This window comes from Corvus moneduloides, chromosome 6 (assembly GCF_009650955.1).
Source record: "Corvus moneduloides isolate bCorMon1 chromosome 6, bCorMon1.pri, whole genome shotgun sequence".
Taxonomy (NCBI): domain Eukaryota; kingdom Metazoa; phylum Chordata; class Aves; order Passeriformes; family Corvidae; genus Corvus; species Corvus moneduloides.
In genome coordinates, this window is record NC_045481.1 from 52,578,164 (window position 1) to 52,593,618 (window position 15,455).

A 15,455-nucleotide genomic window follows, 5' to 3' on the forward strand; every position below is an offset into this window, starting at 1 on the left:
CAGCTACACTGAAGTAGCTATTGCTTCACCAAGCCTGACAACGTCATGAGTTTTTACAAACTGTAAAAACAACCAGATTCCAAGCTTTGAACTGGGGAGAAAAGCTAACTCCATGCTATAATTACATTTTATTTGGACTTCTCTTTCTGTACACGAGAGCAGGGGCTGAAAACACTTATTACAAAGCACAGAGGAACTTAAAGCACGCTCTTATTTAAACCAGCCTCTATCACTCTTGCTCAAAACAAATACACAATAGAGATAAAGTTTTAGTGTAACAGGACAATGTTTTTAAATTGCTGTCCTGCCTGTTCTCTTTCCAGAGGATTAACATCCACCTGTATGAATGTTTAACCTGTGCTGGCAGGAGGGGGACTGGCAGGGTAGGACTGCATGGGACGCTGCTCCTGTTGTGTTCACCCAGCCTCTGAGGCTCCCCACTGAAGAGTAGGCAGCACTGGTACCCGTTACATGAACACTTCTCAGCAGGTTCCTCATGCAGCTGCAACCAAAGAGGAAAGAGGATGCCCCCCGAGCAGCCTTCTGGGCAGGCCAGGTGCTAAGGAACAGACTTGTGACTGTGTGATGCCCTCATTTTGCTCTGAAGTTTCTCACCATTAGTCGTAAGTCCTACGCATTCCATTTACTTGCATGGTGAAAAGGTTTTTAGAGCAAAAAAATTTCAGATACTTTCTGCAAGTTCATTGAAGTTCAGTAAGCTGTTTCATCTCAGTGGTAGGAACATGTCCACTTCAGCTGGAAAACTTCCTGGCAGAGAGCAGGTCTTTAACAGAGGAGTCAGTACTTGTCAACCATGCAGGAAGCTCGAGAACTCCCTTCTCAGCAAACCTTACACCTTCCTCAACACTCACTGTGCCTCTGCACATGCCTGCAACTACATGCCCCAGAATAATATCCTAGTTTAAAAAGTTTTGGGTTTTTTTTTCCCAAGTTTGAACTTTGGTTTTGTTTTGAAACCTTCCCCTTTTTTTCCTGACTAATGCAGCTCATAAAGGAACACCTCCCTCAGGCCAAAAGCACTGAAGATGCTTGTGATGATTTGCCAAGATTTTAACAAGGGTGTCCTCAGCACCTCGGAGCTGCACATCCATGGAATGTGGCCCATATTAATAATACTTTAACTTCTCTCAACATGCTCAGAGACAGCGTTGATGCCAACCCACAGGTTCCCAGGGGCAGAATGACAGCATCCACACGGGCTATTAACCTGAAAGACAAACGTTTGCATTTTTTGCTAATCCCCTCAAGTACTTAGTATTTCAGAATATCTTCCCTCATAGTCGCCCTCACAAGACCGTGGAATTACTTATTTTAGACTGAAGGAGGACAGTCATGTGATGGCATTAATTGTGAGACCTGTCACTTGTTTATGACTGTAGCACTGCTGGTACAAAGCAAACATACCAGATTTACAGTTGAAGGGCTTTGCCCAGGAAATTGCTCAGACACATGCAAAACCTCACCAAAAAAGAGCCTTTGGGGGATGTAGGTGTGAATAATTCACAACGTGCCTGGGGAGCATTCCTCTGCACATCCAGGAGCCAGCTCGGGAGGGATGGACCCTGCCTGTGCACCCTGCCTCTATCCTGGGGCAAGCCAAGGAGCAGAGCAGCCCTTCCCCCAGTGTTACAAAGGTATCAGCTGCTTTCAAAATACTGTGCTGACATTCCAGCTGCAGGAGTGCAGGTGACCACTGCAGAAAGGGGGCCAAGGCTTAGTCTTTTCTACGGTAGATGCCACTATGGCATCGGGAGAGATGAAGAACCTCTCGATTTGGACATATACTTTTGAATTACTTCATCAGAAGGAATATTACGGGCAGCAGGGATCTAAGAGAGTCACGTAGCCAGGGCGATTTTATGCTGCTCTTATTGGAAGATGTTGCAACAAGATACTCTGTGCATTGTTTACATTTCCAAAATGACGAAACCAGAGGACAGAACAAATGATACTAAAACCCTGGGCTGCTTCATGTAGTTTCTACACCTTGGCAAATCAAGGTCAAAACAAAACCCCAAAATGTCTCCACATCATTTTCTCCCCTCTCACCAGGGGGTAAAGAAAGATTCTTAAGTGCTGTTAAAGGATGAACTTTTAGCATCACTTCCTCATCTCCAGTTTGTTAAGAGAACACAGTGGTCACCCCCCTTGTGCCTGGAGAAGAGAGCTGTCATGGGAAGGCGAAGAAAATACCAGCAGTACTGAAGAAAGAACAGCAAGAAAGCAAATTTAGTGTTACAGACTTGTTGCCAAGTGGAGGCAAATCTTTTCTTGTTGACATGACACAGGCTTTACTCTTGGGTTAGGTGTGCTGTGCAGGAAAGAGCTGGGATCCCCCCCAGCTGCTCCACTGCTCTTGGTCTGGTTAATCTCTACCAGAAAGACACTTGCCAAACCTCTCCCTTTTCCAACCATCATAAGTATCAAGGTTAAAGATCAAAATTTGAAAACAAAACATGTTGAAAGACTTGTCTTCTCTGCAAGTGAGAAGAAAGTATGTCTAACTCTCCAGTCTGTATGCTTTTCAGTGTGGGCATGCTGCACTATCGGAGTTTACACGATAGTCTTCATCAGGGCATCACACCACACCGTACAAACCAGCCACACGTTAACCCTGCCAGGCAGGAGTAAATGAACATCTTCTGTATTTCACTGAGCGGAAGATTGAAGAACTGGAGAAATTTAGGGATTTGTGCAGGATCACATCGAAGCAACAGCACGTGAAGGGAGCATCTGACCAAAGTAATGCGGATGCATAGGAAAAAGTCCAAACCCCACTTCAGAATTTGTCTAATTCCCATGGGATCACAGGCCCTAACATTTCATCAGGTCAAGCAAGTCACAGTCTGCTCAAGGATATACATTCCTTTTTTATCATGTAACCACTATGTGACCCTGACAAGAAGTTCAGAGGGTTCTTTTCTCTAGTGTAGGCTCTAATTGCCTTTCTTAAGGGGAGGAAAAAAAAGGAAACAAGACCCAGGTAAGCATATAACAACAAAGCAATCCCTCCAGCCTCACTACACTTCCCTTGCAAACAGCATCAGTACTTTTCTGGTCAGCTACATATACTTTTTACATACACTGTGTAGGTATAAACTTCATACATACTTTTGTGTTCTGGAACAATAATAATTTATGTTCAGGGCACAGCCCAAGCAAGAATCTCACAATACAAGATAATTATCTTGCTACAGTCATGCACCAAGAAGCAGCTACTCCAGCATGGAGTGGGAGTATCCCATCTAGGAAACCAGAGCTTGGAATTGAAGATGCCATGGGGCAGACACCCAGTCCCAGAAGGACATTTAGTCCCCTTTAGTGCACAGAGCTGTGCTCCCCTATGAACAGTAGCACTACACTTCCCTTTCTAGGCCATGGTGGAGTGAGGAGGATGCAAGGGCTGGTCCTGATTTTGGTTCTAGGAACGTTGCAAGATAAAAACCATGTCGGTTTAGCAGTACTAAAGAATAATAAACTAGGCATCCCAAAAAGTCTATTTGTTTTGAGTAACATGTCTATTCCCAACATGTCTCTTCACAGTCTTAGTAAGTGACAGCTTCTACCTTTTGCAGTCAGTGGCGTCAGCAGATGTTATGAATTTAGCAATCCAACATTTCAGTGAAGCGTAAACAAATTATAGTGAACAAATGGTCTTGAAATCTGAACTCAGAGATATTTTCTGTAACTCAGAACTTGATAGGGTGTGCTTACAGACCTAGCAGGGAGCTTCCATCAAACATTGTAGAAGCTTATGGGAAGTGCAGTCCTCTCATTTGCAGCAGATGTACTTCTTGGGAGATTCATTCTTCTTAAGCAGAAAACATTTTAGCCATTTAAAAACCTCTTAACTTTAAAGCTAGCAGGCATTCTGACACTGCATGCAGAAGGCTGGATTCTCACTCATTTCCCTGGAGTCTTGAAGACTTCAGCCAAGCACATGAGGATGCCAGAAAGATGCCTCCCACAGACTTGCAGGAACCCTTCTAGCTTTTTAAAACCTGAGAAGACCTTTGGTCCAAAGCTTTGCAGTGCGGAGTTCCCAGAAATGGCAACATGCGAAGAAAAAACACCAAGCCCTGGAGAGCTAACCTTATTAATAATCCGCTTCTCCCAACTTGAAGTTGGTTGGGATAGAAACACTGAATCTCAAACCCAGGAAATTATGAGTGTGAAGCTGTCATGCCCAAACAAGCATGGCAGAGCTCCCAGTGACTTCACACAGTCAGCTCTCAAGTTACAGAAGTTGGAGCTGGATTTACAAGTGGCATCAACCAAACCTCCAAATCCAGATCCTGGGGTACCTTCAAAGCCTAGACACAAAGCTTGTGCCTTCTGCCATTGGCATGGACACATAAACAGTCAAAGGATGGAATGACGCTCTCGGTCCTCTTGGGTGACAAAGTGCACACTCATTGGAAAGGTCAGAGACTGAGAGTCTGTTCTGCACTTTTATCATACTTGAGGAGGAGACATGGGTGGATGGAGAACTGACTGCTGCCAATAGAAACATTGTTTCTTATTCACAGGGACATGCAGCAGCAAAACCAAAATTACTCAAAACAAATAGTACTGAAATTACTGGGGTCAAGGACAGTGGAGCCAAGAACACCCACGAAGGGTGGGACACAGGTACCTTACATCATCCTGACATTTAAAAGGGCTTTTTAGAGTTTAACTCTCCTGGTCTCATGAAGAGAGTCAGTGGTGTGAGAAAAACCTCTCCTTTCGTCTTCTGGAGCTCTTTGAAAGGAACAGCCGGTGTCTCTGGTTACGAACAGAGGCTTTTCCTGCAGAGGAGGGCTCCAGCTGCAGAAGCTGCCAGGAGAGCCACACAGCAGCTGCAAGTGCAGCCACCACAGCAAAGGAGTGGCTTTCCTCCACCCATCAAAGCACTGCAGTACCTGGGCTTTTTGGCTGTGTAGTGGCTGCAACTGTGCGAGCCACGGGTGCTGACCCAAACCGTGGCAGGCCCCTGAATTTGCCCAAGTGTAGCTTTGCCTGTTATAGCCACAGCATGGGTCAAGCCATGGGCATGCAGTGTGTGTGCAGAAATGCACTAAAAAGTTTCAAGCTACCGTCCCAAGCAGCACAGCAACGAGCCCGTCAAGGTCCCAAAACCATCCTCTTTTGGGCTCTGAACCTCAGTGGGCCCAGCGTGGCGAGTGCAGCTATTCCTCTGCTCCCATTTGCTGCGAAGCAAAGCAAAGCTTACACAAAGCAGCTAGTTCAGAATCCCAGATTAGAAAGTGTCACCAGTTAATGTCACCTGATGGCATTGTTTAGCTAGGGGTATTTTTTTTTAACTGCGTGTTTATAGCACTCGTTTTGATAGAGTAATCACAGCACTTAGTGTTGGCTTTCATCTCCTTCATGTGACTCACCCCTTCCATTTTCCAGGGCTCAGCTGTGATTGCTGGAATGGTTCAGCTATCTGCACTGGTGCTACAAACTGGCCTGTGCCACCAGGCTCAGATCTGGAGCAGAAGTGCTTGGAGTAGGTGGGAGTTCAGATCAGGAGGGTTTAATCACCCTGCCAAAGGGAGACTGGCTCTTATCTGTGCAGCTGGCTCTGCTGCCTGTCTGCTGACTGCAAAGGGACAAGGGCAATCTGGGGCTTAAAAGGTAGATTTGGCCTCAGTCTCATCTTTAAATATGTATGGTCAGAGATACCTTTATTTTACAGATGCGTATAGCTCTAAATATATATATATATTAAGAGATACTTCTGTTTATATATCTACATAAGTACACACAAGGTTTTGAAAGCTTCCCCTCTCAAACAACGAGAGAAAAATACCTTGTTTTGGACATACCAAAATTTCCCACAGGAGTCTGGAAGAAATATCTCTGTGTCCCGACTCAAAAGCATTCAGAGAGCCCTTGAGGAGGTATTCCCAGGTGCCAGGAGCTGGCAGTGCAGAGCAGAGGCAACCAGAGCCCCCCTGGCTCTGCCCTGGCACAGAGGAACCCGGGGGTGACAAAGCAGCAGTGCCCCTTGGCCCCAGTAATGAGGTGGGTGGCACAGCAGCTGCATTGAGCAACGTAAAGGTGGTGGGGAAATAATTTCAGTTTCCTGTAGGGTTTCATCATTTTACATATTTTTGCATAAGCCAGTATAAAGCCTCTTGGCTTTTTCCAACAGCATTAGAAGCATAGATAAACATGCAGATTTCCATCAACACTCCTTGAGCTCACTTTCTTGCCAGTTTTCAGGAAAAACTGCCCATACATTACTTGTCAATTTTTACAGAATTTTGGCTCAAATAATTTTTAACTGCTTAATACAGATCACATTTATTATCACCATCAGTGGAAAATATTATCTTCCCAGATTTCCTTGTAGTTTAAGCAGTGGGAATAAAATTAATTCACTCTGCAGTTACACAGATATGTAAATCCATTACAAATACAGCACTGACTGCATTTTCTCAAATTCCTATGCCGTTTGCAGCTTTGTTTCTGGCAGCACCAATATCCTTCTGCTGATGATTGGATTGCCCTTCAGCCTCAGAATAATTCCTGGAGTAAACCTATTGATTAATGCTCTTGTGACATACTAACTCATATGGCACTAGGGAGCTATTTTTATTGCTGGAGTCCATTTGTGCCTCATATGTGCACACATTTTGAGTTCACATTTGATGCAGTTCACAAGCTGTCCTACACTTTGATGATATCCATCACCCACTGCAGCTCCAGCACTCCTGTTAAATTCCATTAAGCACTAGGGGTCAGTCAACTGTATCAGAAACATAAAGCAATTTACTAAAATATACATTTAATGAGGCTTCTGGGAGGGAAAGGATGACATGTACGAACTACAGTTTTAGGAATCAGACCTAAACCTGTAGTGGATATAATCTAAACTATGATGAGCCTCTGACAAATCCTCAGCATAGCCCCATGCCTGGATTTGATCAACATTCTATCATATGACCTACATTGTGTCATGTGTTAGGACTTAACCTGTAGTTGTAACTTACCATGCACTTTCTCTTTAGATAAAAACAAACACCAAAGATATATAACAAATACATCAAACATCCAAAAGCTGTTTGTGAATTCAAATTTTGTTGCTGCTACTGATGAGCTTTCTAGCAGTTGTGCAGAAGGAGATGGGAGTTCAGTTTTCTTGCAGTGAAGCTGGAGGCGGGTTCCCACCCCAAAAACCTGAGTGGTTTTTGCCAGGCACCAGCCACTGTGAGGAAAAAATGCACAAAAGCAGATACCCTGATGACAGTGCCAGCAGGACAAAACAGAGCCCCAGGTGACCCATGTGCTCACAGAAACCCAAACCTTCCTGCTCCCTGAACTGGGATACACCTCCAGTAAAACCCCTCACATCACAGCCCTTTGCGGGTGCCACAGAAGAAATCTGTCCCTGCTGCAGGTGATTAGGGAGCCAAACAGGACCAATGTAACAGTGAAACCCTCAGGCTCAATACGTTCAGCCGAGGTAGAGGGGCTGATCAGTGGAACAGGATGCACACAGAGCTGAAGGTGAGAATGTTTCTACTGTGTCAGAGCTCCTCTTGCCTTACCAGCTGTATCATTAAGGCATCCTGGTGGCAGGTAGCCTACAAGGGTATTCATCTACACCATCCCCACCCTCTGTTTTAACTAAAGGTGGTATCTCTAACTTGCTCCAACTAGAGGCCAGGCTGGAAAAAGTACAGGTTCTCTGGATTCCTCCTTACGATGAGAATGACCCCTTCACTTAGATCCAGTGCGATCCAGCTGCTTACACCACCCTCCTTTTAACACTTCCTCTGCCGCCCACCCTCCATGGCCACCTAAACGAAGGTTGCAGCACTGCAGTAACCAAGCAAAGAAACAAGCTCTAACTGCAGTGGCAAAGCAGCAGCTGAGGATCAGAAGAAAACCAGCCAGAGTTTGCAAAAATACAAATGATTCAAGGCACGAGTAGGGTTTCTCATACCTCTTTCTGGGCTGCTGGGTCAATTAACTGTTGTGCAATTCGTGCTGACTGTAGTTGTTGGGAAAGGTAAGAGAACCAAACAATAGGAGTAACCTTAAGGAAATCTAGTTTAGGGAAGAGAATTGCACAGCAGTGCAGTTCTCTCGAAGTGACTCATGGCAGGCAGTACCATTCTGAGCCAGTGGTGTCCTTTCACTCCGGTGCAAAAGCTCTGTTTGTCCGATGCCTTTTGGAAAAGAGATACCTGCTTAAGTGAGGACAGCCAGTACCAATGTGCAAACAAGCACTACTCTGCAGGCAAAATTGTTTCTCCTTTGCCACAACAAGCTCTGTAAGAACAGATGCAGACATTAGTCTGATTTGCACTGAATTTTACTAAACTCCTCTCCTCAAGGTAGACCAATGCCCCTCTTTCTTTAAAGGCAAAAGCATTTTGAAAATGCCTTGCTGTCTCCAAGACTGGGAAGAACCAGAAAGCTAAAACAAAGGGGGAAGGGGGAGCAACCCAAGTTCTTTGTTCCAGTTGGCATGAAAGAATCATTCTTACAATAACTTATTTTCTCCTTCCCCCCAACAGCTGACAACTCATGGCAACTAAGGACAGGGCTGCTATTGTCGTTAAGCAAATACTTGTCCAATCTACGTAGGAAAAAGAAGAGCTCCAGAGATGACGACATGTTCAAAATGCTCAAAATGCTTGCAAGGGCATCCCAGGAGGCAAATAAAGAGACAGAGCAGTGGAGGAAAGGGTTCCTGAAGCAAAAACAGGGGACAGAGAAGTGGCCTTGCAGATGCAGCTGCTGCAGAGGTTGAAGAGTCAGACTGCTTGACCCAGACAGGGACTCAGGCTCTAAGAGTCACCACAGATGCCAGACTGCTGTCATCCTCTGCAAGGCCCTGCTTCTGCAACCACGTTTTCTGGGGCACACCACACCCATCAGCATTCATTTCTGCATGAAGTGGTGGCAAAAACTATTCTGAGCACTGGGAGAGCCCCTTTTCCTGAATCCTACCAGTAGGACAGCTTATCTCAAGCATTCAATGACCAGTGTGCACTGAGGACACATACTTAAGCTCTTTCACCAAAAATTGTTTTAAAAACCTGTGAACAATCAAGCAAACAAACAACTCACCACACTCCCACACAAAATGTGTTTATTGTTAGAAATCTCCTCTTTTGGTACAAAGCCTGAACTCTCCCCCATATAAAGCATTTCTGCATGTTCACCACTCCAGCCACACACTTCAGGGGAGGATGGGGGCTATACATCACAACCTTAACATGCGGGATGAGTTCCAAACAAAGCACAACATACATTTTTCCATAAGCAGTCCTAATCCTCAAAGCAGGAGCATGAATGACTACAGCCCAGCCTTGGCAGCATTTGTTTAGTGGTTGGAATAAGGGCAAGTCTGCCTTCAAGGTTATCAGCCTCTTCCCCCCGCCTGTCCCATGAGGCTGCAGCCCTTCCTTTCATGACAAGTTGTGCAGAAGAGCTCCTGCAGTCACACTGGAGCTCGGTGGTGATGTGCCTGACATGGAGACAACAGGGACACAATTGTGTGTCTCCTCTGCAGCGCCAGAGGCTGCAAGGCCAAGAGTCGCAAGCGTGGTTGTGGGAATCCTGATACAAGGGGCTTTTCAAGACCCTCATGCCTTAATACAGGTGAACCTTCAGCTGGGCAGGCTTTGTGGGCCCTTCTTTATGGAATTATTCCAGAGGCTCCAAGCATAAGCAACAGAACCATGCAAATCAAACAACCTGGGGGCTCCCAAATGCACAGACTTGCAAGTACCAATTGTGGATTGTTCAGCCCTGTAGAGGGCTTTGGTCACCAGGGATTTTACCCGTTTGCAGTCCCAGATCTACAAAACTAACCTGCTGCCAGTCACCAGGTAGAGTCCAGGCAGACCACGCTCCACAGAGCAAGGCTGTCTGGTAGGGGCAGAGGTGACATCCCACATGCCTGGTGCCAGACTCCTCCTTGGCTGCCCTTATTGTCCTGGTCCTGACAACTTTGCATGTCTTCAGACATGCTTGCAACAGCCTGTTTATATTCATCACCACGAACATCTCGATGCTTGCCAATGTTTTTAAACTGGTGCTGGCTGGGTTGCAAAAAACAAGATGGATGTGAGGATAAGAAGAATCATGAGAATTTAAATTTCACTCCAAGCCTCAAAATTCCATCTTCTTCCAGTTGGATGCCACAACACACAGTATGTAAAGTCCCAGGATTTTATACACAGCAGTGGCAACGCATCTGGGGAAGCCTGGCTCAAGAGCCCAATACTTCTTTAGTCACACTGCAACACTGGATGGTTGTGGTGATCTGCAGCTAAGAGATCTTCTCTGGCTGCAGAATGGCAGCATTCCCTGCACAATGTTTGTGGATGTACAAGTCAACTCTACAAAACCATTGTGGGTATCTTGTTACCAGCCTCATGCAAACCCTTCAGCAGAATGTTGGCTACACACAGCTGTGCTCTGGCAGCAATGAAGTGGTATATGCAGCACCACAAGAGAGCACAGACACAAAAAATGGCTTTTATTATGCTGGCCCTCAGCGATGCTTTTGCAAAAGGAGAAAAAAAAAAACCCAGCATTTTCAGTCTGATAGATTTTGTTTCTGAGAACATTATGCTTCAGTTCTCTTATCAACTACTGAAGAGTTTGGAGCTTCTCAGATTGTGAAATACCTAAAAAGCCACAGCAGACAGGCACTATGCAGATAAACAATCTCAGCACAACAGCAGCTGCAGAAAGACAGTAAACATGGCCTTCTGCAGCTAAACACTGTAAGACAAAAACAAGAAAGCATCCATGATTAGGGCAATTTATAGCCTAAAATAAACCTGGCGATTGATGAAGAACACGAGACCGAGAGAAACCATTCCTTCCATTTCACCAGTTTTGTAATTGCTTTGGAACGGGAGAGGAGAAGAATTTAAGAGATTAGGGGAAAATCATTCTTCATTCCCCATGAGTCTGATCCAGAGCTTATTGAAGTCAATTAAATGAATCCCACTCCAGGTCCACTGGACTTTTTCGATCAGGCCGCATGAGATGATTCCTAAAGCGGCTGTGCAGGAAGGATCAAGTTTGTTTCAGAAAAATATATTTAATTAGCACTTTCTCTTAAGGTAATCACAGACCCCACGAGGCAGTTGAAACTCAATGCATCTAGCCACAGCACTCAAAGGTGAATTGCTGTGAAAAGCATCAATTTAGGAAAACAACATTTGTTTTCAACATTTTTTCCACCCATTTACTGCTGACATGCCCAGGATGATCAGAGGTGATAAAAGAAAATAGTGCTGCTTTCTGCTCCTTCTCTCCAGCCCAGTGAACCTGCACATTTGAACTTTCACTGTGTGCAGTCAGGCTCATTCTTTCCTTGAAATTTTGTGTTATTTCCTTTAAAACAGTGAGGAAAACCTGCAAATGTGAAAAGCTGATAGCACATGACAAAAATAGGAGAATCCATGTGCAGATTTGACTTAAACTGCTCTTAATTCAACATTTACAGTTGTTTGGCTTGTGAGTCAATGATGACTCTTTAAGTTGGAGTTTCCCCTGAAATTCTGCCTTTACAAGCAAGTTTTTTTTCAGGCCTCTGTCCAGAAGGGGAAAACTAATGGTTCTTGCAAACATTATCTTTTGGGTAATGTTTTTGGTTTGTTTTGTTGGGTTTTTTTCCTGATACAAACCTTCTGAAACAAAGGCCGAGTCAAGAAAAATACTGGTTTCTCAGCTTCCATTATGGTAAAAGGGAATGTTCTTCTTTAAGAAAACAAACTCACAAAAACATAAGCAAAAGAATCCCCCAGAGATACACTGTGCACAGTGAAGAAATGTTCAGCAGTTCATGCAGGTGACTTCACTGGGTCAGTAGCTGCCTGTGTTCTGAAGGTCCTCGACAAACATTCCTGGCTTTAACCTTTCCAGGACTGAATTAAATTCTTGTTGTTATCAAAATTAATTAAGATAATTTTGAAGATTTTGTTATTTTGGAAAATAAACATTTATCCTCTTTGGAACAGATGGTCTTTCAGATATAGCCAGTCCTATGACAGAGATATTGTACATCTCCATCATTGCTGAACTAACAGACATGTTCATTTCTTCATAACCTAAAACATTCATAATGTATGTGGAGCACAAACTGCCTCCTATGTCTGTACTCAAAACAGGTCTTAGAAACAGTGATGCTTATGGAAGGAAATAATTTAATTATGCCTATCTCAACAAGGTATCTTTCAGCAATTAGAAAAAAACCTAGAAAAATTCATGTTCTGTTCTGACTCTAAAGTTAGCACTGACTCCTGCTGCTAAGGTTGGTCTCAGGTTTCATCTCCTCCAGAAAAACAACTAACAGAGCTGGTTTCTTGAGGCATGTCATGTGTACACTTACTCCACTATCAGGGTGCCTAATCCCTACCCACACTGCCCAAAACCTTCTCATCTTGCATGTCCTAAACACACCTCTCCTGATGCACTGACAGCATCCCAAACTATTGTTACACCACAGAAAAGGATAGAAGCTCATAAATATCTAAACCCCAAGTGATTCTTTGGATTCTTTGTGCCCACATGTCCTCTACTCTGAAAGCTCAGTTGTGGCATGGAAGTGAGTGCTTGGATCCCATGGGAGTTTGAGCTGCCACTTTATACTGCTGGCAGTGTGGAGGTTTAACCTGAGGGGGGATGCAGCCATGGCCTGCTGTCCCATCCGGGAGCAGGGAGGGAGGGGCACAGAGTGTTCCTGCTAAGGTGATTCTGCCCTGTTTCTGAGTCCAAGTACTCTTATGGAAAGCTGTGCACTTGTATCTCCTCCACTGCCAGCAAGGGAACTGGCTGTGTTTTTAGGGAAGGATGAACTAGGAAAAGGACCAGAGTGTTGGAGTTTTGATGGGTGCTTTAGCGTGGTGGATGCTGCTTTAGCACGGTGGGTTTCTTCCCCCCTGCCCCTTTTCAGCTCTTATCCAGAAAACCCTGACTGTATCCTATGAGATGGAGGTCCTGAACCATAAGTTTCAATTCCTTCAACTAGCATTATTTGTGCATTCATGACCCATTCTATTTACCCATACTCACAGCAATCACTGCACTAGAAAATAATATAAAATTTTGCTGTGTTTCCACCCTTTCTTTTTATTTAAGTGAGAGCTCCTGTTAAGACAGAAGTAGCTCCTCTTAAATAGTGCAGGTAAGGATAGGCAGCAGGACTCTTAAGAGCCCCCAAGGAAGACAAGGAAACCAGAAACATTTTGAGTCAGAATCCTACTTGTTATTAATTCCTGGCTTTTCCATTCTGGAGAGTGCTGTACATATGTAGTGCTGGAGCAGTATATCTTCTTTTTGCTCAGGGCTACCAAGTCTTGCAATCACACCATTGAATCAGAGGTTTACTATTAGCTCTGCATTAATGGTGGGCTGGCCTGCAAAATAATTTTCAAACTGGGGCAGAAACCACAAATGACTAGGGCAGAAGTAGTTGTTATACATGAATGATAGGTCTTCTGATCTTCCAAGACCATTTTCAGTTATTGTTCAAGATTTCTGGAAGACTTTTCACCAGTTGAACTAAGGAGTCAAAATAATGGTACATTTGTGTATTCCATGTGTCTAGTTTTTGTCAGTGTACTTGCACACATTTCATTTTCCAGGACACACTGATTCTGGAGAGACAGCAGACATTTGAGAAGGCTGAACTGAAGTGCAAACTGACCAATAGATTAAAGCAGCAGAAGCTGCAGAGGAGCCAAATTCCTACAAAAGTGAAGACATAAGAGAGAAATAAAAAGAGGCTAAAAAATGCAGTGATATAGGCAGTTAGTCTTACCTATTTTGGGTTGTTTTAGTTGCATATCCTTAAGTATTTTTGCAGGAATGTGTAACCTTCTTGGGCAGGAGGAAGAGGAGGGGAAAAACAAGCCTGCTGGGTTGGAAGTAGAGACTCTGTGCAAAGATTATTCCCCAGGCATGTCCTCCTACAAGAAAACACACAAAGTTGCAGAACTGTTCTCTTGGGAAGATGCAGCACTCTCAAAGCAGGTGATCAAGAGTACTTCTGGTATAGCTTTTTATTTGCAATATTCCTGCCAGCACAGCCCCATTACTGAACTTCCCCGCTGTCCTGATCTGGTCTGTCTGCTCTGATATTTTTAATCTGGAAAGTGATTGCTAAATCAGAAACATAGTGAAGAAAGAGGGACATGCCATCAGTCTCCATGGCCTGTTTGAACTTCGTACTAGTCTGAACAACACTGACTTGCCAATAGGATTCCAAGAAAGCATGGAGGCTGCTTTGTTTTTAAATTTGCTTGGGAATATGCTTCTCAGCTGCTACACAGGAAGCAGTCAGCCCATCCATTACAATTGTTTTCTTGAGACCAGATTTGAGGTACGTTACGAAGTATATGAGGTATTTTATTAATTATGCAAGATCGGGAAACTAGCTGAGTTTCTTTGAGATCCCACACATGGGCACATAAAGGACAAACAAAGTAAGTGCTGCAAAAGACAAACATAAACATGCCTGCAAACACAATTGTTCACTCTGCCTCGAATTACAAAACAGCATTTTTCACATGGCTGGAGTCTTAGGTCATAGCAAGTGTCAGTGGAGAAGAATTCAGAGAGGTGAGGATGCAATATTCTAGAAATACGTCTGGTAGGACCTGGCTTTGGAAGTAACTTTTCTCAGAGAAAAGGCTTTAATAATAAGCAAGTGTATCAGATTTCTGCAAACACACTGTTAAGGTCGGCAGAGCAGCTGGCAGCAAGGCGAGTTCTGTGACCTGCTCCTGAACCCTTCAAACTCATTTCCTGTCAAACATCAGACCCAAGAGGACAAGCAAAAAGCTGTTAAGCTCTCTTCTAGAAGAGTCTGAGATTAGAATTCCAGTAATGGCTCAAATTCCTTTCCAGTTGTCCTGAACTGGCCACTTGCAGTGATTGCTATGCCGTATGGCAGCGCTGTCCTCCTCTGGGGGAAGGAGGAGAGAGTGGGGGTGGAAGGAGGGGTGAAGCCATGGAAAATAGGATCCAGCTTTTCCAACAGCAAACAGGGGAGTCAGATGCGCCATTCATTTAAATAAATTAGAGCTACTTCCGGTGGATGGCAGCAGGTGGTGGGGATTGCTCAGCCTGTCCTGGACAGCAGAGGTAAGCCTGGATGCCTTGTGCCTCTTCCCAAAGGCAAGCACCCGATGGTCAACGCACTCAGTCCGGTATAGGAAACACACAGCTGTACAGATTTTGTGGAAACAGCTCATAAGATCACAGGTAATACCACTTCAAGATCTTCCTGTGTCCCAAAGTAGATCCAACAGTACAGAGCACAAGAACTAAAAAAGCCTAGCAAGGAATATCTATCCATTTTCTTCTGCACAGAACCTTCCCAGTTTTCTGCGCCAGCTCTGCAAGGGAGTCCAATGTCACAAGGAGTCACAGCAAACACTACAAATGCCCTTTGGGTTTATTTG

At 44.4% G+C, this 15,455-nt stretch overlaps 1 long non-coding RNA gene across 5 annotated transcripts in view; it reads right to left on the minus strand.

Annotated features, from left to right (window-relative positions):
- Nucleotides 1-15,455, minus strand: part of LOC116445258 — a 62,218-nt gene that overhangs the window by 36,959 nt on the left and 9,804 nt on the right. For 4 of the 5 annotated variants that reach the window (XR_004240721.1, XR_004240720.1, XR_004240723.1 and 1 more), the window contains exon 2: nt 13,811-13,958. The exons of the other annotated variant lie outside the window; for it this stretch is intronic. This is a non-coding gene — a long non-coding RNA (uncharacterized LOC116445258). The remainder of the gene's footprint in view (nt 1-13,810; nt 13,959-15,455) is intronic. 5 annotated transcript variants of the gene reach the window in all.